Raw genomic sequence first — 25,541 nt, forward strand, 5'->3', positions numbered from 1 at the left:
AGTAGATCCAGGTGGTTAGAGTATAGAGTGCCTGGGTGGAAGTTCCAACATTATGCTGAGAAGATACTTTGAGTCAGTTTGTTGGTGTAGCAAGGTCACTTATAGTTATTATCTAAACTTGGGTAATTACAGTTGGCATTAAATAGAGAGGTATATATTACTGAGACACTGTACAAATAGAACAGTCATTCTGGTGGGTGGATGTGAGGAAAGATTTAAAGATGACAACATAATTCTGCTTATGATGACTGTTATTAGAGCTTGGATGATAATGGAGTGAGACCAAAGTAGGGTAGTTGGAGCTCAGAAATAACCAGATAAGACAGAGAAGGATATTAAAGGATTTTTTTAAAAATCACAAAACATAAAGAAATCAAAAAGTAGACAATCAAGAATCTGAGAAACTTACTGGTAAATGTCAGATAATTGGCAGGAAAGCTATTGAGGTTAAATGTTCAACAACACGTCCATCCATCCATCCATCCATCCATCCATCCATCCATCCATTTATTCATTCATTCGTAATCATTTACTCAATGATTATCAAGGCCTGTTATGTTCATGGGTCTTGCAAGAAACACATAGAAAAATAAAACTTAGTCCCACCCTTTGAAATGATGTAATACAGTAATAGATAACTGAGATTCACAGTCACAACTTTCAGTCTAGTGTTGGTTTTGTCAGATCACCCCTGGACAGTCCATCTCACTGGGTACACTTTGACTCTATATGTTAAACCAAAGTAATTCAGCAGTCATCCCTTTTCACTAAATGTTGACACTAGATGATCATGAATAGTCTCTGGGCTTGGGCAGGGCCATTTGGGCATTACCATTTTGGAACACCCATGTGCTTCTGAGCATTTTTTTTAATTTCCACTTTTATTTTAGATAGAGGGGGTACCCATGCAGATTTGTTACATGGGTATATTGCATCCAGGTAGTGAGCATAGTCCCCAGTAGTTAGTTTTTCAGCCCACATCTTCTCCCTCCCCACTCCCTCCCCACTCTATTAGTTCACAGTGTCTGTTGTTCCCATCTTTATGTCCCTGTGTGCTCAGTGTTTAACTCCCACTTATAAGTGAGAGCATGTGATATTTGGTTTTCTGTTCTTGCATTAATTTGCTTAAGATTATGGAGCTGAGCATGCTGTTGATCAAGTCTGTCCACATCAAATGTCAAGGATTCAAAACACCCTATCATATAAGATGGCCATTCACTTTTTATAGTCCAGACCTCAAGTCAATGGTGTACTTCCATTACTAATGGAGAAGGTGTGTCCCAACTCCTGCCCTAGATTCATACCATAGCTAAGTAAATGAAAAATTCTCAAAAAATTATCTACTTATTAAAATAAGCTTAACTTAATTTATTTTCTGTCAAACACCAAGTATTTTGCATCTCTTTGTAAATAGAGCAGTTTGCAAACTACAAATGCGCATTTCAACCAATTCCTAGTCTTTTCACTCTCTCTTTATATTCATCTTTCTTAATTTCGTCTCAAAACCCCCCCAAGGGGATTGGTGCTGATTCTTGCTTATTTTACATCAAAATTCTTGAGAGCTTGTTCCTCTGAAGCAGGGCTCTTTTTTTTTCTTCATTTTAAGGTATCTTCTCTGACTATTTCCTGCTGAAAAAAATAAAAAAACTAATAATAACCTCCCACTTCTTGCACTAATTTCCCACTGATAATGGGATCCTGGTCGTGGACTTTCTGCCTAGGATCACTTTTAATATTTTTTCCCCTAAAAATACAGATGAAGGACTTCAAAGCTCTTTTGTTGTTTTTTATACTTTTCCCACTTGAGGAGTTACACAACTCTTTCTGCTGGACATTCAACTCATATTGAACACAATGCTTGTACACAAATTAGCAATTTATGTTGAATATCCCTTGAGAAAGAGAAATGTCAGACATCTGATCTCCCTCAAACAAAGTGATGATTATAAAAATTATGTAAAAAATTTCACAATGTCTTACACCAATGTATTATGTACTTCTTCACATGGCTATGAAGAAATACCCAAGGCTGTGTAATTTATAAAGAAAAAGAGGTTTAATGGACTCATATTTCCACATGGCTGGGAAGGCCTCACAATCATGGTGGAAGGTGAAGGAGGAGCAAAGGTATGTTTTACATGGCAGCAGGCAAGAGTGTGTGTGCAGGGGAACTGCCCTTTATAAAACCACCAGATCTTGTGAGGGTTAATCACTATCATGAGAACAGCAAGGGAAAGCCCACCCCCATGATTCAATTACCTCCCACCAGGTCCTTCTGAAGACACATTGGGGATTATGGGAGCTATAATTCAAGATGAGATTTTGGTGAGGACAGAGCCAAATCATATCATTCTGCCCCTGGTCCCTATCAAATCTCATATCCTCACATTTCAAAACCAATCATGCCTTCCCAACAGTCCCCCAAAGTCTTAACTCATTTCATCATTAACTCAAAGTCCCACCGTTCAAAATCTAATCTAAGACAAGGCCAGTCCCTTCTGTTTAGAGCCTGTAAAATCAAAAGCAAGTTAGTTATTTCCTATATACAATGGGGGTACAGGCATTGGGTAAATACACCTGTTCCAAATGGGAGAAATTGGCCAAAACGAAGGGGCTATAGGCCCTATGCAAGTCCAAAATCCAGCAGGGCAGTCAAATCTTAGAGCTCCAAAATGATATCCTTTGACACCATGTCTCACATCCAGATCATGCTGATGCAAGAGGTGGGCTCCCACAGTCTTGGCCAGCTCTGTCCGCGTGGCTTTGTGGGATACAGCCCTCCCTCCTGGCTGCTGTAATAGGCTGGCATTGAGTGTCTGTCTCTTTTCCAGGTGCACAGTGTAAGCTGTTGGTGGATCTACCATTCTGGGCTCTGGAGGATGGTAGCCCTCTTCTTGCAGCTCCACTAGGCAGTGCCCCAGTGGGGACTGTCGGCGTAGGGAGCTCTACCCCCACATTTCCCTTCCACACTGCCCTGTCAGAGCTTCTCAATGAGGGCCCCATCCCTGCGGCAAACTTCTGCCTGAACATCCATGCGTTTCCATACATCCTCTGAAATCTAGGCAGAGGCTCCCAAACTTCAATTCCTGACTTCTGTGCACTCACAGGCTCAACACCACATGGAAGCTGCCACAGCTTGGGGCTTCCACCCTCTGAAGCCCTGACCTGAACTGTACCTTGGCACAGTTTAGTCAAGGCTGGAGCAGTTGGGACACAGGGCACCAAGTACCTAGGCTACACACAGCAGTGGGGGCCTGGGCCCAGCCCATGAAACCATTTTTTCCTTCCAAGCCTCTGGGCCTGTGATGGGAGGGGCTGCTGGGAAGGTCTTTGACATGCCCTGGAGACATTTTCCCCATTGTCTTGGCAGTTAACGTTTACTCCTCATTACTTATGCAAATTTCTGCAGCCAGCTTGATTTTCTCCTCAGAAGATGGGTTTTTCTTTTCTATTGCATTGTCAGGCTGCAAATTTTCCAAACTGTTATGCTCTGCTTCCCTTTTAAACATTCCAAACATTTTAAACGTTCCAAACCATATCTTTGTGAATGAATAAAACTGAATGCTTTAAAGAGCACCCAAGTCAAATCTCTAATACTTTTCTGTTTAGAAATTACTTCCACCAAATACCCTAAATCATCTCTCTCAAGTTCAAAGTTTCACAGATCTCTAGGGCAGGGTCAAATGCTGCCAGTCTCATTGCTAAAGTGTAACAGGAGTCACTTTTACTCCATTTCCCAACAAGTTCCTCATCTCCATCAGAGGCCACCTCAGCCTGGACTTTATTGTCCATATCATTATCAGCATTTTGGTCAAAGACATTCAACAATTCTCTAGGAAGTTCCAAACTTTTCCACATTTTCCTGTCTTCTTCTGAGTCCTCCAACTGTTCCAACCTCTGCCTGTTACCCAGTTCCAAAGTAACTTCAACATTTTTGGGTATCTTTACAGCAGCACCCCACTACTTAGTACTAATTGACTGTATTAGTCCATTTTCGTATTGCTATGAAGAAATACCCAAGACTGGGTAATTTATAAAGAAAAAGAGATTTAATGGACTCACAGTTCCACATGACTAGGGAGGTCTTACAATCATGGCAGAAGGCAAAGGAGGAGCAAGGGCACATCTTACATGGTGGCAGGCAAGAGAACTTGTACAGGGGAAGTGCCGTTTATAAAACCTTCAGATCTCGTGAGACTTACTATCATGAGAACAGCACAGGAAAACATGCCCCTATGATGCAGTTACCTCCCACCAGGTCGCTCCCATGACATGTGGGGATTGTGGGAGCTACAGTTCAAGAGGAGATTTGGGTGAGGACACAACCAAACCATATCAACCAAAAAGTTCCAGTTTCTGTAAATGTGTTCATGTAATTGCACTAGTAAAATCTGCAGAGAATCTACACTGTCTTCCACAAAGGCTGAACTAATTTACACTCTTACCAACAGTGTATAAGTGTTCCTTTTTCTCCAAAACCTTGCCAGCATTTGCTATTTTTTGACTTTTTAATAGTAGTTATTCTGACTTGTGTTAGATGGTATCTCATTGGGATTTAGGTTCCTCGTAAATGCTGAATATTAGACCTTTGTCAGATGGGTAAACTGCAGAAATTTTCTCCCATTCTTTAGGTTGTCTGTTTACTCTGTTGGTAGTTTCTTTTGCTGTGCTGAAGCTCTTCAGTTTAATTAAATCTCATTTTTTCAATTTTTGCTTTTGTTGCAATTGCTTTGAGTGTCTTTGTCATGAAATTTTTGCTCGTACCTATATCTTAAATGCTATTGCCTAGGTTGTCTTCCAGGATTTTTAGAGGTTTGGGTTTTACATTTACATTTTACATTTAAAATCCATCTTGAGTTGATTTTTGTATATGATGTAAGGAAGGGATCCAGTTTCAATCTTCTGCATATGGCTAGCCTGTTATCCCAGCACAATTTATTTATTAAATAGGGAATCCTTTCCCCATTGCTGGCTTTTGTAAGGTTTGTCAAAGATCAGATAATTGTAAGTGTACAGTCTTATTTCTGGGTTCTCTATTCTGTTCCATTGGTCTATGTGTCTGTTCTTCCAGTACCATGCTGCCTTGGTTAGTCTAGCCCTGTAGTATAGTTTGAAGTTGGGTAGTGCAACGCCTCCAGTTTTGTTTCTTTTGTTTAGGGTTGACTTGACAATTTGGGTTCCCTTTTAGTTTCATATGGATTTTAAAATAGTTTTTTCTAATTCTGTGAAGAATGGCAATGGTAGTTTAATGTGAACAGCATTGAATCTACAAATTGCTTTGGGCAGTATGGCTATTTTCATGATATTGATACTTCCTATCCATGAATATGGATTTTTTTTAAATTTGTGTGATCTCTGATTTTTTTGAGCAGTGGTTTGTAGTTCACCTTGTAGAGATCTTTCACCTTCCTAATCAGCTGTATTCCTAAGTATTTTATCCTTTTTGTGACAATTGTGAATGGGAGTTTGTTCCTTATTTGGCTCTTGGCTTGACTGTTATTGGTGTATAAGAATGCTAGTAATCTTTTCACATTGATTTTGTATCCTGAGACTTTGCTGAAGTTGCTTATTAGCTTAAGAAGCTTTTGGGCTGAGATGATGGGGTTTTCTAGATGTAGGACCATGTCTTCTGCAAACAGGGATAGTTTAACTTCCTCTCTTTGATTTGAATGCCTTTATTTCTTTCTCTTGCCTGATTGCCCTGGCCAGAACTTCCAATACTATATTGAATAGAAGTGGTGAGAGAGGGCATCCTTGTCTGGTGCTAGTTTTCAAGGGGAATGCTTCCAGCTTTTGTCCATTTAGTATGATATTGGCTGTGACTGCCCCATCTTTCAACATTACTCTAAACACAGCATTCTTTTGTAGTTATCTCTGGCTCTTCCTACTCCTTCCAAAGGCCAAGTTGTACACTCTGGATGATTACACAGTACTTTAAAAGTACTTCAAAGGTAATTCTTTTTATCATTATCTCATCAAGGCTGTATAATCCAGGTGGACAGGACCATTTGTCTTTTATTCTTAGCATATTTTTAGCATATGGAGAATACTCAATAAAATTTGATAAAATTTCCTGTTTAGCTCTTAGTGTAGTCATTACTTGCTTACTAGGTTATTACGCATGAAATCCAAGATTACAGAACATTTAGAAGAAGGTACATTTCTTCTGAAATTTTTGAAACCAAATTGTATACAAAGTAAGCACAGTTTGAGTTAAAGTTGTTTCTTGGATTTATTCTTACTTATGTTTATTTAAAATTCTATTATAAGAAGATATATGCCAATAGTGCAGATGTAAAAAAAAAAAAAAGGAAGACCTAAAATTTACTGCTATCTACTGTTAAGTAGCTCTGAGTTCTTAAAAATGTAATTATGTTTGTAACTTGTTAAATTGAAGGTTTTTAAACCATAAAACCCATCACAAATAAGATTTATCGTATTTCCAATTCTATGCTGTTTGAGAAATACATTTTTGTTCTGCAGGCTTAGCAAATAAATATTTAAGTTGAATATAAACTTGAATTTTTCATTAAACTTTTAAAATATGCTTATTAAATGTTTTTATTCCTTAAATTACAATGTAACTTTGGATGACTTGGGTGGTTTTGAGATTATTTGAAGAATCTCTTTTTTCAAAAGTATGTATTAAGGTATAACCAGTCCACCAATTCTGTTACTTTTCTATGGATGTTTTTAAGAAATTTGACTTAATAGAGGCTTACAAATGGCTCCTTAAATAGGAGATAGGAGAACTGAATGGAATAGACCTAATTCCCCAAATATTAGTTTAAAATTTACTTCAAAAAGATAAAAATTAGTTTATACTTGAGGAATATTTTCAAAACTGAATTATAAAATGAAATTTTAGGAGTTGATTTTTGACTTCGGTAACCAGTATTTGATGATTTTCATGCTCATACAAATATTATCAAATTCAAACATCTCTTTTTCTCTGAAAGGCCAACTTTGTTTCTCTGTGGAATTCCTCACTGTTTTATGTGTTTGGTCACATACAAAAAGTTTGTCTTTTTGAGTTCCCCCTTTTCTGTAGATATTCTCCTTGGCTTTTCACCATAGTTCATAGACGTTAGATCGTCTTCTCCACCATGTGTATTATTCAGGTGATGGGTGCTCTAAAAGCCCTGACTTTACCCCTATACAATCTATGCATGTAACAAAATTGCACGTGTACTCTATAGATTTGTACAAATAAAAAGGAGGAAAAATATTATTGGTCACCAACAAAAAGAGCACATGAGTTGGTGAATCTTAACTAAAAAGAGAACTGTGAGGCAATTGATGTGTTAATTAGTGTAATGTGGCAATCATTTCACAACGCATGTGTATAGCAAAGCATTACACTGTATATCTTGAATATATCCAACTGTTATTTGTCAAGTATACCTCAATAAGGCTGGAAAAAATGGGAAAATAAATAAATAAATGAAATGATAAGCAATAATATTTTATAAACGTCCTTACTTGAAAGAATATTTTCTCTTTGGATTTTTTCTGATCCAAGTAATTGCAATTGCAAAAACCAGGAATCACCAATGTAGAGATATGGATAGCAAATTTGGGTTGCTTGTACTATGACTATATCAGACATGCAGCTTATTCCTTTCTCCAAATAGTCCCTGAGATTTTGCAGATGTCCATACGGCAGAAACAGGTCTTAGTTTGCGGCTTGCATGCAAATATACAAAGCTTGATTGTAGGCATAACCCCTTTTTTCCTATAGATAATTTATGAGAACGTTGCAGTCAAAACCATGTCCTAACATTCCCACTGTGCTCCCAAATCCCATGTCCCAGTTAGCATTTAGTTATGTGAGCAAACTGATTTCACAGTGAGTCCATGAGATAACTGAATCTGTCTCCAGAATTTTAGTGTGATTGTGCTTAATAGCAAATGACCATTTAAGATCCCCACCCAATCCTAAAACAGCCTTCTGGATTTCAAGAAGCTATATGATAGCTGGTTATGCCATCATTAAGCCTCAACTAAATGATTATTAAGGCCCTTCTGTGCTTGGAGTTATGGGGAAACATAGAAATGAATGCAAAAGTTATAATGCTTTCAAAATATTTTTTATTGCTTGGGCTTGATTACATATTAAAAGATTTTTTTTTTTGAGACAGAGTCTCACTCTGTCACCCAGGCTGGAATGCAGTGGCCTGATCTCAGCTCACTGCAACCTCTGCCTCCTGGGTTCAAGCGATTCTTCTGCTCAGCCTCCCAAGTAGCTGGGACTACAGGCGCATGCCACCACACCTGGCTAATTTTTGTATTTTTAGTACGGACAGGGTTTCACCATATTGGCCAGGCTGGTCTCGAACTCCTGACCTCATGATCCACCCTCTTGGGCCTCCCAAAGTGCTGGGATTACAGGTGTGAGCCACCCTGCCCGTAATGCACTCTTGTACTTTAAAGGAAGAAATGAAGAATTAAAGGAATGAAGAAGCCAAAAGATTTTATCAAGGCAGAGCTATATCTATTAAGCCTTCAAAGCTAAACTTGTTTTTCTCTACTTGTCAATGTCCCAGATAAAATAAAATTTGATCTTGATTAGTCTTTTATTAAATAGACTAATAAAAAGTTAAAATTATTATGTTTGTAAAATGTATTTTGAATAACATGGTTCAGGTATTTTCATATAGCAGTAAGTATAGATTGGAGGTTATATAAACAGTTAAACCTGGTCATTGTACTACTTATAACCTTAAAAGGAAATAAAAGAAAGTATAAATGGGAATAGGAATAGATTACCTACTAAGAAATGATATAATATCAAGAATAAATAATTTGCCTATTTCTTAATGATCTCAACAAAATGTGTTTTTTAGAGATTTTTTGAATCAGAAAAGTGTACCTATAACATATTCTATCTAACAATTTAAACTTGTGATAAAACTGGAAATAGAAAAGAATAAAGATTGCTTCTGAATAGAAAATGCTTAAAACCAGCAGTATTTATTGATATTTTGTGCAATAAAAGAAAATGAAAGATGCAATTATTTCAGCTGCTTTCTCAGGTAAAGCTGTTTTTAAAGAAAACTTCTTAAAGCTATGGCTAACCCAGCTCCCACGTGAAATGACTTTTTTATGACATTTTCAATGTACCTTCAATGCATGTACTTCTAGTCTGAATTATTAGCCTAGGCTACTTTCCCTTTACTCACCTCAGATAGCGTTTTTCAAGAAATAAACTTATGTACAGCGTAAGTGGAAAATAAAACCACTTTCTATTTCTTCATTTATAGGAGGTTGAACTTCTCTGGTGTGCTAGAGCTATAGATTTTTCTGGATGTGTGCTTCAGAGTGAAGTCAAGTGATATTACTTTTCTCTTAAATTACCAACCAAATAAAAAAAAATCATTAGTTCTAAATTTCAAATTCCACTGATACCATAAGTTATATAAAAACACTTTGCTTTTCACCCTTTTTTTTCCTAACATTGTCTATATGGGAATGGACAACTCTTGATTACTACAGCTAAATTGTCAGTTTTATGAATTACTTCCTATAAAAATGACCTCCTCTGCCCTGCAAGTATAGTTTTTTTTTTTTTTGTGATGGAGTCTCACTTTGTCACCCAAGCTGGAGTTCAGTGGTGAGATCTCAGCTCACTGCAACCTCCACACCCCGGGTTCAAGTGATTCTCCTGCCTCAGCCTCCCGAGTAGCTGAGATTTTAGGTATGCACCACCACACCCGGATAATTTTTTCGTATTTTTAGTAGACACAAGGTTTCACCATGTTGGCTAGGCTGGTTTCAAACTCCTGACCTAAAATGATCCACCTGCCTCGGCCTCCCAAAGTGCTAGGATTACAGGCGTCAGTCACTATGCCCAGACAAGTGTAGCATTTTTAATGCAAACAAGCATATGACAAAGAATTTAAAAGGAGGCTGCAAAAGGTCAGAAAAATTGTACAAACCTATTTCAACATGGAGTTCTTTCTTGAGTCTCTTTATTACTTTCACATTTCCTGCAGAAAGCTAAAAGTTCACTAGCAACAGTGCATAAAAGAAATAATAGTAAGGTGGTGTAATCACTAAGGAGCTGAAGCACTGGCATCTCTTAAAATGCTGGATTACCTCAGTGCTGATCAGTGGAAAATCAAAAAGGATGAGAAGGATGACAAACACTTTTGAGCTCTGAATAAAGAAGATACTGCCTTGCTGAAAAATCGTGGTCAGAGCACTTATTCTAGGCAGATTAAGCAGGTTGAGAATGACATTCAACAACTTCTTAAGAAAATTAATTATCTAAGTAGTATTAAAGAGTCTGACACTAGCCTGGCCACCACCAGCACTCTGGGATTTGGCTGCAAATAAGCAAATACTCCAGGGTGAACAACGTTTACAGGTTGCAAGGTGTAGAAAGATAGTAAATGCTGATTCTGAGAACGCAAAATACATTGTCAATGTGGAGCAGATTGCTAAGTTTATGGCGGACCTCAGTGATCTACTGACATTGAGGCAGGGATGAAATTTGATGTAGAAGAATGTAAGTATTAAATTCATATTCCCATGCTTTCTAAGATTAATCCAACAATTACCATGATGCTGGTGGAGTAAAAACCTGATGTCATATACAGTGATGTTGTTGGCTGTAGGGAACAGATTGAGACATTGTTAAGTAGCTGAAACCCCACTACTTCATCCAGAGAGATTTGTTAACCTTGGCATGGAGCCTCCCAAGAGTGTGCTCTTCGGTCCACTAGGTGCAGGCAAGACACTCTGTGCTTAGGTGGTTGCTAAATAGGGCTGATGCTTGCTTCATCGAGTTATTGGATATGAACTTTTACAGAAATATATCTGCAAAGGGGCTGGAATGGTTCATGAGCTCTTCCCGGTGGCCAGAACAAGAAACTCCTGCCTTATCTTTTTGATGAAACTGATGCTATTGGAAGAGCTCAGTTCGGTGTTGGTGCTGGAGGTGACAATGAAGTACAGAGAAAAATGTGGGAACTAATTCATCAGTTGGATGGCTTTGACCCTCAAGGCAATATTAAGTGCTGATGGCCACTAACAGACCTGATACTTTGGATTCAGCACTGATGAAGCAAGGGAAATTGGATAGAAAGACTGAATTTAGTTTACCTGATCTAGAGGGTCAGACTCACATCTTTATTTATTTATTTATTTTTTTAATTATACTTTAAGTTTTAGGGTACAACGTGCAGATTTGTTACGTGTATATACATGTGCCATGTTGGTGTGCTGCACCCATTAACTCATCATTTAACATTAGGTATATCTCCTAATGCTATCCCTCCCCACTCCCCCCACCCCACAACAGGCCCCAGTGTGTGATGTTCCCCTTCCTGTGTCCATGTGTTCTCATTGTTCAATTCCCACCTATGAGTGAGAACATGCGGTGTTTGGTTTCTTGTCCTTGCGATAGTTTGCTGAGAATGAAGGTTTCCAGCTTCATCCATGTCCCTACAAAGGACATGAACTCATCATTTTTTATGGCTGCATAGTATTCCATGGTGTATCTGTGCCATATTTTCTTAATCCAGTCTATCGTTGTTGGACATTTGAGTTGGTTCCAAGTCTTTGCTATTGTGAATAGTGCCACAATAAACATACGGGTGCATGTGTCTTTATATCAGCATGATTTATAATCTTTTAGGTATATACCCAGTAATGGGATGGCTGGGTCAAATGGTATTTCTAGTACTAGATCCCTGAGGAATCGCCACACTGACTTCCACAATGGTTGATCTAGTTTACAGTCCCACCAACAGTGTAAAAGTGTTCCTATTTCTCCACATCCTCTCCAGCACCTGTTGTTTCCTGATTTTTTAATGATTGCCATTCTAACTGGTGTGAGATGGTATCTCATTGTGGTTTTGATTTGCATTTCTCTGATGGCCAGTGATAATGAACATTTTTTCATGTGTCTTTTGGCTTCATAAATGTCTTCTTTTGAGAAGTATCTGTTCATATCCTTTGCCCACTTTTTGATGGGTTTTTTTGTTTTTTTCTTGTAAATTTGTTTGAGTTCATTGTAGATTCTGGATATTAGCCCTTTGTCAGATGAGTAGATTGTAAAAATTTTCTCCCATTCTGTAGGTTGCCTGTTCACTCTGATGGTAGTTTCTTTTACTGTGCAGAAGCTCTTTAGTTTAATTAGATCCCATTTGTCTATTTTGGCTTCTGTTGCCATTGCTTTTGGTGTTTTAGACATGAAGTCCTTGCCCATTCCTATGTCCTGAATGGTATTGCCTAGGTTTTCTTCTAGGGTTTTTATGGTTTTAGGTCTAACATTTATGTCTTTAATCCATCCTGAATTAATTTTTGTATAAGGTGTAAGGAAGGGATCCAGTTTCAGCTTTCTACATATGGCTAGCCAGTTTTCTCAGCACCATTTATTAAATAGGGAATCCTTTCCCCATTGCTTGTTTTTGTCAGGTTTGTCAAAGATCAGATAGTTGTACATATGCGGCGTTATTTCTGAGGGCTCTGTTCTGTTCCATTGACCTATATCTCTGTTTTGGTACCAGTACCATGCTGTTTTGGTTACTGTAGCCTTGTAGTATAGTTTGAAGTCAGGTAGCGTGATGCCTCCAGCTTTGTTCTTTTGGCTTAGGATTGACTTGGCAATGTGGGCACTTTTTTGGTTCCATATGAACTTTAAAGTAGTTTTTCCAATTCTGTGAACAAAGTCATTGGTAGCTTGATGGGGATGACATTGAATATATAAATTACCTTGGGCCATATGGCCATTTTCATGATATTGATTCTTCCTATCCATGAGCATGGAATGTTCTTCCCTTTGTTTGTATCCTCTTTTATTTCATTGAGCAGTGGTTTGTAGTTCTCCTTGAAGAGGTCCTTCACATCCCTTCTAAGTTGGATTCCTAGGTATTTTATTCTCTTTGAAGCAATTGTGAATGGGAGTTCACTCATGATTTGGCTCTCTGTTTGTCTGTTGTTGGTGTATAAGATTGCTTGTGATTTTTGTACATTGATTTTGTATCCTGAGACTTTGCTGAAGTTGCTTATCAGCTTAAGGAGATTTTGGGCTGAGACGATGGGATTTTCTGGATATACAATCATGTCATCTGCAAACAGGGACAATTTGACTTCCTCTTTTCCTAATTGAATACACTTTATTTCCTTCTCCTGCCTGATTGCCCTGGCCAGAACTTCCAACACTATGTTGAATAGGAGTGGTGAGAAAGGGCATCCCTGTCTTGTGCCAGTTTTCAAAGGGAATGCTTCCAGTTTTTGCCCATTCAGTATGATATTGGCTGTGGGTTTGTCATAGATAGCTCTTATTATTTTGAGATACATCCCATCAATACCTCATTTATTGAGAGTTTTTAGCATGAAGCATTGTTGAATTTTGTCAAAGGCCTTTTCTGCATCTATTGAGATGATCATGTGGCTTTTGTCGTTGGTTCTGTTTATATGCTGGATTACGTTTATTGATTTGTGTATGTTGAACCAGCCTTGCATTCCAGGGATGAAGCCCACTTGATCATGGTGGATAAGCTTTTTGATGTGCTGCTGGATTTGGTTTGCCATTATTGTATTGAGGATTTTTGCATCAATGTTCATCAGGGATATTGGTCTAAAATTCTCTTTTTTTGTTGTGTCTCTGCCAGGCTTTGGTATCAGGATGATGCTGGCCTCATAAAATGAGTTAGAGAGGATTCCTTCTTTTTCTATTGATTGGAATAGTTTCAGAAGGAATGGTACCAGCTCCTCCTTGTACCTCTGGTAGAATTCGGGTGTGAATCCATCTGGTCCTGGACTTTTTTTGGTTGGTAAGCTATTAATTACTGCTTCAATTTCAGAGCCTGTTATTGATCTATTCAGAGATTCAATTTCTTCCTGGTTTAGTCTTCGGAGAGTGTATGTGTTGAGGAATTTATCCATTTCTTCTAGATTTTCTAGTTTGTTTGCGTAGAGGTGATTATAGTATTCTCTGATGGTAGTTTGTATTTCTATGGGATCGGTGGTGATATCCCCTTTATCATTTTTTATTGCATCTATTTGATTCTTCTCTCTTTTCTTCTTTATTAGTCTTGCTAGTGGTCTATCAATTTTGTTGATCTTTTCAAAAAACCAGCTCCTGGATTCATTGATTTTTTTGATGGGTTTTGTTGTCTCTATTTCCTTCAGTTCTGCTCTGATCTTAGTTATTTCTTGCCTTCTGCTAGCTTTTGAATATGTTTGCTCTTGTTTCTCTAGTTCTTTTAATTGTGATGTTAGGGTGTCAATTTTAGATCTTTCCTGCTTTCTCTTGTGGGCTTTTAGTGCTATAAATTTCCCTCTACATACTGCTTTGAATGTATCCCAGAGATTCCGGTATGTTGTGTCTCTGTTCTTATTGGTTTCAAAGAACATCTTTATTTCTGCCTTCATTTTGTTATGTACCCAGTAGTCATTCAGGAGCAGGTTGTTCAGTTTCCATGTAGTTGAGCGGTTTTGAGTGAGTTTCTTAATCCTGAGTTCTAGTTTGATTGCACTGTGGTCTGAGAGACAGTTTGTTATAATTTCTGTTCTTTTACATTTGCTGAGGAGTTCTTTACTTCCAACTAGGTGGTCAGTTTTAGAATAGGTGTGGTGTGGTGCTGAAAAGAATGTATATTCTGTTGATTTGGGGTGGAGGGTTCTGTAGATGTCTATTTGGTCTTCTTGGTGCAGAGCTGAGTTCAATTCCTGGATATCCTTGTTAACCTTATGTCTCATTGATCTGTCTAATGTTGACAGTGGGGTGTTAAAGTCTCTCATTATTATTGTGTGGGAGTCTAAGTCTCTTTGTAGGTCTCTAAGGACTTGCTTTATGAATCTGGACGCTCCTGTATTGGGTGCATATAAGATTCATACTTGTTCATTGGATGTTGAAAGATACCAGATTTGCATGGTTAGCACAACTACATCTAAACAGCACTGGGGCTGAGATTAGAAGCTTTTGTGTAGAAGCTGGGTTTTTTTGTTTTGTTGTTTTGGTTTTGGTTTTGGTTTTGGTTTTGGGAACCCCCTCCTGGGTTCAAGCGATTCTCCTGCCACAGCCTCCTGAGTTGCTGGGAATACAGGCATGTGCCACCACGCCTAGCTAATTCCGTATATTAAGTAGAGATGGAGTTTCACTATATTAGCCAGACTGATCTCGAACTCCTGATCAGGAACTCTCGATCCCTCAGGTGATCTGCCCACCTCAGCTTCCCAAAGTGGTGGGATTACAGGCGTTGAGCCATGCCCGGCCGAAGCTGGTATGTTTTTTATCAGAGCATGGTAAAAAAATGCTACTGAGGATTGCTTGGAAGATGTAAATAAGATCATTAACTATTACGCCAAATTCAGCACTACTCACTGCTAACATGACACAACTGAGCCCTGAAGGCTTTCAAATGAAAACACATCTTTTCATTGGAATCCTAACCTTTTATGGAGTTGTTAATAACTACTTCACAACAAAGGCTTCAACATGATAAGATAATAATAATAATAGCAATTGTCATTTACTGAATACGTGATACTTCTGCCAAGTTACTGTGCTGGCCATTTATGTTTATTTGATAAATATTTATTGAGTACCCACTATGAATTAGGATAAGGAAGATGATCACTGCCTTCAAGGAGCATATAATCAAATATAAACAGATATGCCCAAGGCAATGATAAGGAGACTCAATGGGAATTATGAAAGCACAGACTAGCCTGAGGTAAAAATTTCTGGAAAAGTTTATGATTGAGCTCCACATTAAAGAAATTAGAAGACTGCATTTGAAGATGAAGAGAAATGACATCCTAAGCAATGAATTTGTGTGGACAAAAGCATTGATGAGAAAACTACAAAGAAGTTAGTATTTGAAAAGTCAGAACTGAGAAGACCTGAGTCTGGAAAGGTATGCAGAGTTAAAATCATGCAAGAATTGGCATGACATTTTAAGATACCCAAACTTTTTTCTATAGGTGAGAGAAGTCAATCAAGACTTTGAAAGGCTATACATGGCATATATGCATACCTTACATACATGCCAGGGTACAGTTTATATTTATGAGGATGTATTAGTTCAGGCTTCCCTGTCAAATTGTCATAGATTGGGAAGTTTAAGCAACAGCAATTTATTTTTTGCACAGTTTAGGAGGTAGAGAAGTCAATCATCAAGGGGCTGGCAAAGCAAGTTTTACCTGAGGCCTCCTGTCAGCTGGTAGACAGTCGCCATCTTGCTGTGTGCTCACATGACTTCTTTGTGGGAGCAAAGAGACAGCAAGCTCTCTGGTGTCTTTCCTTATGAGGGCACTAATCCTATTATGAGGATTCTACCCTCATGACCTCATCTAACTCTCATTACCTCCCAAAGGCCCCATTTCCAAATACAATCACATTGGAGGCTAGGGTTTTGACATGGGAATGTATTGAGACACAAATATCGAATCCATAACAGGGGAGAAGGAAAGAAACAGAAGAGCAGTTGTGAGGTGAAATCAGTGGGTTTGAGTGATCAGTTGATTGACTGATTGATCGTAGCTCAGAGAGAAGATACAGTCTACTTTTTTCTCTACCCATTGTAACCCATCAACTCTGTGCCACCAGGTGAGGCTACTGCACTAGTCTTCATCCTAGTTCCCTTCCTGCTCTTTACCCAACCCCCACCATCGTCTCCACTACCAGCCCTCATTCCACCACCCTCCTCAGCACTATTCAGCTCCTTTCTATTACCTGATTCTCTCCCAATTTAGGACATTTGCACATTCTAGTGGAGAAAATAGGTAAGTATACAAATAAATGCAACTCAATATGCAATATGCAACTACTGAATCACAGAAGTTACTAATGGTAGTATAGTCAGTTCTGTTATAAATATGACATACGTGTTCCTGAATAATTATCACACCATGTAGAATTATACAATTTAAAAAACACAGGGCTAATGATAAAATGAGCTTGGAGTTCAACATTCAAAAATTTTGTCACTGCCATATTTTTAAAAATAAGAATCTAATGAAAATGACAATGTTTGTGTGTGTGTGAATAGTTAAAAAACACGTAAATGATACAATAATGTGGGTATTTTTACCATAAAATCTGGTTTGCTTTTGGAAGTGAGTATTAAAAGGGCTGCAGCTTGTGAATTATTAGGAAGTAGGAGGACGGTGAGCTGAAATCAGAGGAAAGGTTGTGTTAGGTGCAGATAGGTGTGGCTTATAAAAGACCAAGTAAATGGAGAGAGCTGGTGCATGTTTGTGGTATGTGTGGATTAGGGTACATTTTGTGTATCTCCACTTAGCTTGGACACAGCTGGTGCAGTTTTATGCATTCCCCTCATGTTTCTCATGGAGGAAATCATGCATAAGCAACCTTAATTTTTTTCTTTATATCAATTCCTTTAGAACAAATTTACTTTTTCAAAACAAGCATTATAGCAAAACTGACAATAATTGTGCCTTGAACAGTTGGAAAAAGTATCACAAAAGTGGTGAAGTAAACTGAGCCTTCTAACATGAAAAGCTATATATCAGCAGAAAAGAGGAAAAGGAAGCAGGCCAAGGAAACAATATGCATAGAGGGGACCAAGTGTGAAAGAGAACATCATGTTTGGCAAACTGCCAGCATGTTATTTTGCTATACTAATACATCATATTGTTTGTTTGTTTGTTTGTTTTGAGACTGGGTCCAGCTCTGTTGCCCAACCTGGAGTGCAATGGTGCAATCTCAGTTCACTGCAACCTCTACCTCCCGGGTTCAAGCAATTCTCCTGCCTCAGCCTCCTGAGTGGTTGGGATTACAGGTGCACGCCACCATGCCCGGCTAATTTTTGTATTTTTAGTAGAGACTGGGTTTCACCATGTTGGCCAGGCTGGTCTCAAACTCCTGACCTCAAATGATCCTCCCATCTCGGCCTCCCAAAGTGCTGGGATTATAGGCGTGAACCACCATACCCAACCATTACGTCATAATGTTTTTAAAAGTTTTTTCAAACACATTTTCATCATCATAAATGTTGTAATCACTTCCTTTTCCAACATTTGATTCTTTATTTCTTATTCCCCCCAATGATGGGAAAAATAATTTGACTTCATTTGATATCTAAAACCTTCATTTTATATATGTGCCTTTATTTTTGTGTAACCCACCTAATAACATGGCAACAGGGTAAAAATTTCAAATACTTTCACTCTAACTGAATTAACTTTGCCTTCATATTAAATATTACAAATAGTCTTTCCATGTTAGAAAATGTCTTTCACATACTTTGAAATGACAAAAATGGCAACTTCATGAATTCTAATCCAGGGGTAATCATGTTTTCATTTTTTGTGTTCTGATATATGACAAACTTGATGATTTAAATTAATGTTAATTAGAATTTTTAATTCAGCCAAAGAAATATTGTTCCTTGAGGTTTAATTTAACCTATTCTATTTCAAATTAACAAAATACAAAATGTATTCTTATATTACATGGATTCATTAAATCAATTAACAATCACTTATTAAATGCCTACCATATGCATAAAATGATCTTAGGGTCTATGAGTCTATTTCATTTCATTTCATGTCTTATAATTTCCAATGTTTCCTCTTGTTGAGTATTGTATATCTGTACTCAGAACACCCTTGATAGAAGCACATCGAATGGGAAAAAATATCTGAGTGAAAACAACATTATTATTTCACTCAACTGATTAGGTTAATTGATTTCCTGATAGATGCAGGCCTTATTCCACATGGATGATCAAATTTATTATAGTTTCTGATCCTTTGAGGACACTGAAATCTAAGTTTTACAGTAACTTACTGCTCTATATAGACAAGTATCTTGATTAGCTCAGTTACTTGAAACACGAAAAATTGTAATAATTAAAAAAATGTGTTGCATAATTGGCGAAATCACTGAACCTATTCAAACTACTTGTAGTACAGTGAAATTTTTAGGGTTCTATGAAGTACTCTACAGAAGTTTTCCAGAAACTTCTTTTATTTTCTGCAAAAATTCTGTAATTTTTTTTGTTTGGGGTATTCATTCACTCTCTCACTACATCTTGAAGACAGTTGTGTCATTGAAATTACTAAGATAGTTAATGTAATGACTTATAATGCAAGCTCTGTTAGGTAAATCCTTTGATTCTTATTTTTATTTCTCATGATCCCATACACCTTTTTGCTCAGTTCATTTTTTGGGCACTTTACAGACAGAAATAATATGAGAAAGATAATATATTCATAATCAGTTAATTCTACTCTTTTTGGGGATAAATAAAAGAAAAATAATTTAAATGGACAAATGGACACTCAAAGTATTTCATTTATTTAATTCCTCCCCCAATGGCCATTGATGAACTAAGCTACTTCTCACTCCTCATAGTTTTTTTTTTCTTTAACTTCAGAACGCATATTTGTAATACGAAACAATTCTGGATAAGACTTGCCTTTCTGCGTTAAATAATATGTAATATTCATCAGTATAGAATTTATCTGGAAGAGGCCTTGGAATTCCATAATCTGGAATGTTAGGTGACAAAATAACAAGATACGAATAAAGGCAAATATGCATCCAATAAGATGATTTCAAAATATACCACAATGTTATAGTAATCGAAACAGCCTGATGCTGGCATAAAAACAGATATATAGATTGAAGGAACAAAAGAGAGAACCCAGACATACAACCACACATATGTGGTCAATTAAAGAGTCCCAAGAACACACAATGGGGAAAGGATAATCACTTCAATAAGTGTTGCTGGGAAAACTGGACATCTTAATGCAGCAGAAGGAAAAAACTTGGTTCTTGTTTTACCCTATATACAAAAATCAACTCAAAATTGATTAAAGATTTAAACGTAAGACCTGAAACTGTAAAACTAGTAGAAAAAACATAGGGAAAAAGCTTTTTTTACATTAATCTGGGCAATGTTTTTTTACTATAACCCCAAAAGCACAGGCAACAAGAGTAAAAGTAGAAAAATAGGATTCCATCAAACTAAGAAGCTTCTTCACAGCAAGGGAAACAATCATGGAGTGAAGAGGCAACCTATGAAATGGGAGAAAATATTTGCAAACAATACATCTCAAAATGGGTTAATATCTAAAATATGTAAGAAACTCAGCAGTGAACAACAAATAATGTGATTAAGAAATGGTTAAAGGGATGTCAAAAAAATTTCTCAAGAGAAGACATACAAAGGGCTGACAGGTATATGAAAAAAATTTTCAGCATCACTAACTATCAGGAAAATGCAAATCCAAACCACAATAACATATTAACTCATACACTATTAGACTGACTCATACACATTGGAATGACTATTTTCAAAAAGACAAAAGATAGCAAGTGTCATCAAGTGTGGAAAAAAAAGCCCTTTTACAGTTGATGTGAATATAAATTGGTACAGCCCTGATGGAACAGTATTGAGGTTCCTCGAAAAATTTAATCTGGAACTGCTATATCATCCAGCAATTACACTACTTGTTGTATATTGAAAGGAAATGAAATCAGTATGTGGAAATATCAGCACTCCTATGTTCATTGTAGCATTATTCACAATATCCAAGATATGAAATCAACCTAAGTTTCCATCAGCGCATGAATGGATAAAGAAAATGTGGCACATATAAATACAGTGGAATATTATTGAGCCTTAAAAAATGGAGGAAATCTTGTCTTTTATAACCACATAGATGTATTTAGAGGACATGATGCTAAATTAAATAAGCGAGGCACAGAAAGACAAATACTACATGATCTCATTTACATGTGAAATCTAAAAAAATCAAACCCATAAAAGCAGATAATAGGATGGTAGTTGGCAGGGGCTGAGGAATGGGAGAAATGAGAAGATATTGGTCAAAGAGTATAAAGTTGCAGTTTTGCAGGATGAATAAGTTTGGGAGACCTAACCTACAGAATGGTGGCTATACCTAGTGCTGAGAGAGTAGACCTTAAATGGTCTCATCACACAAAAATGGTGATGGACGTATAAAGTTGCAGTTTTGCAGGATGAATAAGTTTGGGAGACCTAACCTACAGAATGGTGGCTATACCTAGTGTTGAGAGAGTAGACCTTAAATGGTCTCATCACACAAAAATGGTGATGGACGTGTTAAGTGGCTTCATTATAGTAATCATTTCTTAATTTGTATGTATATCAAAACATATACAATTATAAATTGTAAATATATACAATTTTTATCTGTTAATTATACTTCAATAAAGCTAGAAAATTTAAAAACAAAAAATATTTAAAAATAAATTTCTAATGTAAAAAAACTATTGTTTTTAATAAAATTGACTGTCTCTCACATTCATATAACATACAAATAGAAAGCCATCTTTAAGTCTTATAGCCAAATATTAAATATTTTAAATCAGAAAATTGGCAGAAAGTGGATGATAAATTCTAAAGCTGGATTATGAGGACCCAGATTTTGGAGATATTGGTGATATCATCCATTAATTCACATTTTAAAATAAATTTATGACTGAAGCAAAGTTATAGAAATGTAACTGTATAGGTGGAAAATGACATAACTACTTTCAAATGATGGAATTGCTAATTTTTTTTATCTTTGTAAGACTGATTTTTGAGGTTAAAAGAAAAAGAAATCTAGCATCTCCAAGCATTTTATAGTAATAACATTTTCCAGGCAAGTCAAACCACTGTTTGGAGAATTTCTACATGTCTGGCATTTATTAAACCTAAAAGTTAAAATTACTTTCTTTAGTTTTATTAGACTACAAACATTTTGTATTGTTTGTCAGGATAACTTTATATGGGATCTGGAAATGATAAATGGGCTTGTGATGAACTCTCCTGAAGGAAAGCCAAAGGGACTTTGGTTTCTGTCATATATAAAATATGGCGTTCTGGTTTACAAGGAGGTTGTCTTTGTCCACAGATCACTCTTGAGATAGAATCTGGGGCATTCTGGCCATCTCTGGCTATTTGCAAGTACAGATTATATTTCAGTTCTCTAAATGTTTTTGCTAGAAGAAAATCTGTGCACTTTAATCATAGTTTATTTTCATCATTAAGTAGTTGAAATGACAGTGAATTGAGAAAGATTCAAAAACAAAGAGTAAGACTTCCAAATCGTTATCTGATTATATTCCTAAGGAGCTAAGCACAGCCCCATTTAATTCAAGAAAGAGCAAATGAGCACCTTCTAAACCACACATGCTGGGCTTTCTTCCTCCCCCCTCCCCTCATATCTTGTATAGAAGTGGTGAGGCCTATATCAGATGGATTCCTGGGGTGCTAGGAAAGCAATAGAAGAGAGTGAGTCCCCTGGAGGAAAGGCAGGAAAGGGATATTCCAGGTAGATAGAAAGCACATGCAAAAGAAGTGATACTAAAATAACTGGAGTGAGAAAATATAGTCCAACTTTCTCATGTGCATAGACACAAAAATCCTAAACAAGAGCAAAATATTAGCAAATCAAATGCAGTGATTCATAGAAAGTATAAAATATCATGATCACATTGGGTTTATTCTAGGAATGCAGATATGGTAAAACATTTAAAAATATACCAAAATATTTCACAATAAATGAGAAAAAATTATACGTCAGTAGATATATTTGACCAAATTCAATATCCAATCATGATTTTTAAAAAAACTTTGGAAAATTAGAATAGAAGGGATGTCTTTAATGTAACAAGTTTCTGAAAATAGAAAAACATGCACATGAGTAAAATCATGCTTAGCAATGAATTATTGAAACTTTTTGCCTTGAAATGAAGAGTGAGAAAAAGATGCACATTCTCACCACTTATATTTAGTATTACACTGGATGTCATAGCCACTGAAGACAGAAATAAAAACCATCCCTATTTATAGATAACTTGATTGAATATATAGAAAAATCAAAAACAATATGGACTGCTCAGTTAGAATTAGTTAAGCAGTTCTAGAAGGTCAATATACAAAGTCATTTTTCATTCTGTGTACCAGCAATAGCAATCAAACATAGAATATGAAATTTTAAAGGGATATCACTTAGAATAGCTTTTACAATTCTAATGTTTCAGCATAAATCTAATGGAAGGTGTGTAAGACCACTACCCTGAAACCTGCAAAACCTGTTCATGGATTTGAAGACCTAAAATATCATTTCTCACAAATCAATCTATAAATTTAGTGAAATATCTATTTCAACTAATTCTGGTATTCATCATTCTGCTGCAGAAACTGAAAAGCTAAAAATGCAAAGTATGTAGCATTATTTTGCATGTGTATGTTGTAACAGGTACAGCATAGTTCAGGATCTGGCTGTTTCTCCAAATACTTGAGTCTTGTTGGTTGTGGCAGTGACAGTGATGGCAGATTATCTGGATGTGTCAATGTAATCACAAGAATCCTTCTACTAGAGGGGAAGGAGAATCAAAGTAAGAAAAGGGAGACATGGTAATGGATCCACGAAGTGGGATGATGCACTAAGTTGAAGGAAGAGGCCATGAGCCAAGGATGGTAGGTAGCCTCTAGAAGTTAGAAAAGGCAAGCAAACAAATTATCTCCTGAAATCTTCATAAATAACATAGCCCAACCAACACCTTATTTTAAATGTCTAACTTCCAAGATCATCAGAGTAAATTTGTGTGGTTTTAAATTATCAAATTTGTGGTAATTTGTTAAAGCAACAATAGAAAACTAATACACTCATTCGATTCATAAGTATTTGTAGAGCAACTAATATATCTCGGACACTGGCTGGCTGTTGGGGATAAATGTATTAGCCCATTCTCACACTGCTAAAAAGAAGTGCCTCAGACTGGGCAATTTATAAAGCAAAGAGGTTTAATTGATTTACAGTTTCGCATAGCTGGGGAGGCCTCACAAAACTTACAATCATGGCAGAAGGGGAAGCAAACACATCCTTCTTCACATGATGGCAGGAAGAAGAAGTGTCAAGCAAAAGGGGAAAAGCCCATTATAAAACCAACAGATCTCATGAGAACTCACTATTACAAGAACAGCATGGAAGTAACTGCCCCCATGATTCAATTACCTTCAACTGGGTCCCTCCCACAACACGTGGGGATTATGGGAAAAACAATTGAAGATGAGATTTGGGTGGGGACACAGCCAAACCATATTAATATAATAGCAAATGAAAACTTGAAGAGGAGAGAATATTTTTAGATGCATTTTATGAGGCCAGCATTAATCTGATACGAAAGCCTGACAAGGGCACTACAAGAAAAAAAAATTACAAGCCAATATTTCTGATGAACATAGATGTAAAAATTCTGAACAAAATAGAAGCAAATAAAATTCAACAGCATTTTAAAAGAGTCAGTGATCATTATCAAGTGGAATTTATCCCTGGGATATAAGAATCATTCAAATATGTAAATCAATAAATGTGATTCACCATATTAACATAATGAAGGAGAAAAACCGTATGATCACCTCAAAGATGAAGAAAAATACATTTTACAAAATTTAACATTCTTTCATGATTACAAAAAAAGCTCTCAACAAATTAGGTATAAAAATAATGTAACTCGTCATTTAGCATTAAGTATATCTCCTAAAGCAGCACACCAGCATGGCACATGTATACGTATGTAACTAACCTGCACATTGTGCATATGTACCCTAAAACTTAAGGTATAATAATAATAAAAGAAAAGAAAAGAAAAAGAAAAAAAAGAGTATGAGAAAAAAAATAATAATGTAACTCTGTACAATAAAGGCCATATATGAGGAACCCACAGCTAACATTTAACCAATGGTGGAAAGTTGAAAGTTCTTCTATGATTAGGAACAAGATCCCCACTCTCTCCACTTCTATGCAATATAGCACTGGAAGTCCTAGCCAAAGCAATTGGGTAAGACAAAGAAATAAAAGGCATGAAAATTGGAAAGGAAGGAGTTGAATTTTCTCTGTTTGCAGATTACGTGATCCTATATAGAGAAATCCTAAAGACTCCACCAAAAATCTGATTCATATCAGTCCATTAGAACTGATAAACAAATTCAATAAAGTTGCAGGATACAAAATCAACATGCCAAGATCAGTAGTGTTTCTATTCACTAACAAACTATTGGGAAAAAAAGATTAAGAAAACAATCTCATTTACATAGCATCATAAAAAATATATTCATGAGTAAATTTAAGCAAGGAGGTGAAACACCTTTATACTGAGAACTATAAAACAGGGATGAAAGAAATTGTAGAAGACACAAATAAATAGAAAAATGCCTGTGTTTATAGATTAAAAGAATTAATATTTTTTAAATGACTACTCAAAGCAATCTGTAGATTCAATAAAATACCATAATTCCAATGACATTCTCCACAGAAATAGAAAAAGCAATCCTAAAATATATATGGAACCACAAAAGACCTTGAATAGCCAAGGTAATCTTGAACAAAAAGAACACAGCTGGAAGCATCATACAACCTAACTTTAAAATATATTACAAAGCTATAGTAATCAAAGTGGCGTGGTTCTGTCATAAAAACAGACACATTTGCCAATAAATTATTGTCTTATGATATGTTCTAATCTAACCAGAAACACTGGCATAGGCTGGTTTTTTTTTGTATATGTTGTATTTGAT

General features: G+C 36.5%; 1 protein-coding gene and 1 pseudogene across 5 annotated transcripts in view; both read left to right on the forward strand.

Moving 5' to 3' along the window:
* Positions 1-25,541, forward strand: part of RALYL (RALY RNA binding protein like) — a 717,288-nt gene that overhangs the window by 460,236 nt on the left and 231,511 nt on the right. The gene's annotated exons all lie outside the window — the stretch shown is intronic.
* Positions 10,005-15,343, forward strand: LOC100939184 (26S proteasome regulatory subunit 7-like; annotated as a pseudogene).

Source organism: Pongo abelii, chromosome 7, assembly GCF_028885655.2.
Source record: "Pongo abelii isolate AG06213 chromosome 7, NHGRI_mPonAbe1-v2.0_pri, whole genome shotgun sequence".
Taxonomy (NCBI): Eukaryota; Metazoa; Chordata; class Mammalia; order Primates; family Hominidae; genus Pongo; species Pongo abelii.